This window comes from Sinocyclocheilus anshuiensis, unplaced genomic scaffold (assembly GCF_001515605.1).
Source record: "Sinocyclocheilus anshuiensis isolate Anshui unplaced genomic scaffold, SAMN03320099.WGS_v1.1 scaffold6064, whole genome shotgun sequence".
Classification (NCBI taxonomy): Eukaryota; Metazoa; Chordata; class Actinopteri; order Cypriniformes; family Cyprinidae; genus Sinocyclocheilus; species Sinocyclocheilus anshuiensis.
Window position 1 is genome coordinate 8,638 of NW_015542913.1, and position 3,275 is coordinate 11,912.

Sequence of the window (3,275 nt, forward strand, 5' to 3'; positions counted from 1 at the left end):
ATTGCATGTTGTATTGCATTTTTCTGAATCAAAACATCACTTGGATGTTTACAGTGAGGAGGAAGTATATTTATATGAAGTGTAGCTAAGGTGTGAGTTTAACAACATCCAAAACCAAGTTTAATCATATATAATTCTGCAATTCCTGCAGACATCTGACTTTAATGAAAATAATAATGAAAGTGTTATTCCTTAATACCTGTTTGTGCCACTGTCTGATTATTACTGACAGAATAAAACACATTCCCACTTCCAGGTTTGACAGAAGACACAGTTGATCGGAGTCTGTTTGTAGAATACCACACATGCAGGATTAAAACTTAGGTATAAGGAAAACAAATTAAATATCAAAAGTAAATAAAGACTTTAAACAGTAAAAAAGTGCAACCGTTACAAGTAACAGGGTTGCAAATTTAGCCTAAATTAAGCAGTCACTGTCAGGGTTGCAGGAAGGAGTAGTTGAAGAAATAGATCATATGTATTGCAAAAGACATTTATCACCTATTTTAGCACTTTCAAATATGGCAATTTATATGACTGAAATACATTTTCATACATACTTATGTATACTACACAAACATAGTAATTTATATTTATTTACATAAATATATTATGTCATACCTTAAACTCTTATAATCATAAATAACAAAATGATTGGATGCTTGGATTTAAAAAACTGAATTGGTTTTTAAATTAATCCATTTGTGGCCAAATTTTTCTGAATGGTTTCATGCATATAGTCATGTTAATAGTGTCCTATGTGAACATGTTTTTTTTTTTGTTTTTTTTCGTATTTAAATGTGCGGCAACTATAGTTGCCGGTGGGCAAATAGGTTGTATGCACACCTTCAATGTCAAGTTTGAATAGGAGGAGAGCTTTTGGCATCTAACTTAAAATAACTGCTTTCAACAGATCAATATTTATTCATAAACAAATTGATCATGCATAAAAGTCGAAGTTGCAAAAGACATTTATCACCTATTTTAGCACTTTCAAATATGGCAATTTATATGACTGAAATACATTTTTATTCATAAAAATGCACGTGCTTATGTATACTACACAAACATAGTAATGTATATTTATTTACATAAATATATTATGTCATACCTTAAACTCTTATAATCATAAATAACAAAATGATTGGATGCTTGGATTTAAAAAACTGAATTGGTTTTTAAATTAATCCATTTGTGGCCAAATTTTTCTGAATGGTTTCATGCATATAGTCATGTTAATAGTGTCCTATGTGAACATGTTTTTTTTTTTTGTTTTTTTTCGTATTTAAATGTGCGGCAACTATAGTTGCCGGTGGGCAAATAGGTTGTATGCACACCTTCAATGTCAAGTTTGAATAGGAGGAGAGCTTTTGGCATCTAACTTAAAATAACTGCTTTCAACAGATCAATATTTATTCATAAACAAATTGATCATGCATAAAAGTCGAAGAACATTCGATGCAAACCCAAAAAAAGTTGCATCTAGCTTATAATCCCTTGAATATGAAAACACAACAAATCCATTTGTCTTAAAGTGGTGGAACATAGTGCAGAACAAAGTGCAGCCATTAAGTTGCCCCAACAGGGTATTGTGTATCAAAAAGTTAAATGAAAATAAATAAAAATAAATAGAATGAAGAAAATGCATCTATATAATAAAAAAGTTATACCTGTAAGAAAATTACACATTTAACTGTTTGGTTACCATCATTCTGTAAAATATCTTCTTTTGTGCTCAACAGAAGAAAGAATCTCATAGGTTTGCAACTTGAAGATGACACAATGATAACATAATTTCCATTTTTTGGGTGAACTTTCCCTTACGTAAGCAGTTTTAGTATAAGTAGCATACAAGTAGCCTACAAGGAGTACTGCAGTGAAGGTACAAGAAGTTTTATACATTTACATAAACATTTGCATACTATACTTTGTGATGCAAATATGTAAAATATCACATATTTTATGAATAGGCACATATTGATTAGGTCAAATGGATTAACCCTGACAAAAGTCCTTGATATTCATTAAATTAATGATATTATTTTAAAAATATATGATCATTTAAATAATTATCATGTTTAGGCAACACCCATGATTGTTTGTTTATTTATTTACTTATTATTGAACATGCAGGTTTTTTCATTCTTAGAGGTGTGTTAGTTAAATGAAAATAAATGAAGAAAAATAAATAGAATGTAGAAAATATTACATCCGTATAATAAAAAAAGGTATACCTGAAAGTTACGCATTTTTTAGGCCCATAGTATTCAATGGCTGACTGTAGTAGGTGATTTCATATAATAATGTACATGTAAACTCAATACTTGTCTGAATTTCATCATTATAATGGAATTGTAAGCTACTAGTCATAAAAAGAATTAGGGTCCTTGACCAATTAGAATGAAACGCATCCAAACTGGATAAAGGGGCCTCAATATTTTGCCCCTTACAAGACATGTCATAAAAGGGAGAAAAGAATAATCTACAGCATAATGCATTAGCTCTTTATCTTTCCATTCTTCCTTTTGTGTGACTGACAGAAGTTTGTAAACTGCTGCTGTCACTTGAAAGCTGGAAATCTGAGGAAAAGAGGTCTCTGCATGCGGTCTCGCTGTGAGTAATTTCCTCTTGACATAAAAGTTATGAAACAATACATTTATTTTGTCATCACTGCCACCACAGGACAACCTGAGCATTGCACCCAAAATTGGTTGGTGATAAGATTACAAAATTAGTGGCGGGAAATTAAATACAATTAATATTTTGGTGGCCATTATTGTTTTGTTTTTTTTTTGTTTGTTTTTTAATTAAATCTTAAAAATCTCCAAAAAGTGTTTATATTAAATTAACTGTAAATAAATGCTGGTGATGTTCATAGGGACTGGATAAGTGGTATTACAATTACTGTATATATTGAGTGACAATTACGGCTGTTAATGAATTATTTTTCATCTAAATCATTATTATTTGTTCATTAAGTAACCTAATTAATTACAAATAATTGCATATCGATATTTACATCAGAGCTCTTCTGGTTTTCTTCCTCTTGCTTGCTTGTCCATGTGCCTATCACAATCTTCTTCTGGACTGGATAGCCCTCGGTGGACGGCCTGACACTCCTCCGGGTTCGGGCAGCCGGCAGGAGTCCCCCGTTCCCTGCTCCTCCCCATCATGGCGGATGGCAGCAGGCTCCGGCCTCAGGCGAACGGCGGCGACTCCTCCGCTCCCTCATGGACGGTAGCCGTCCCTCCACATCCCAGGCGGCCAGCAACGAG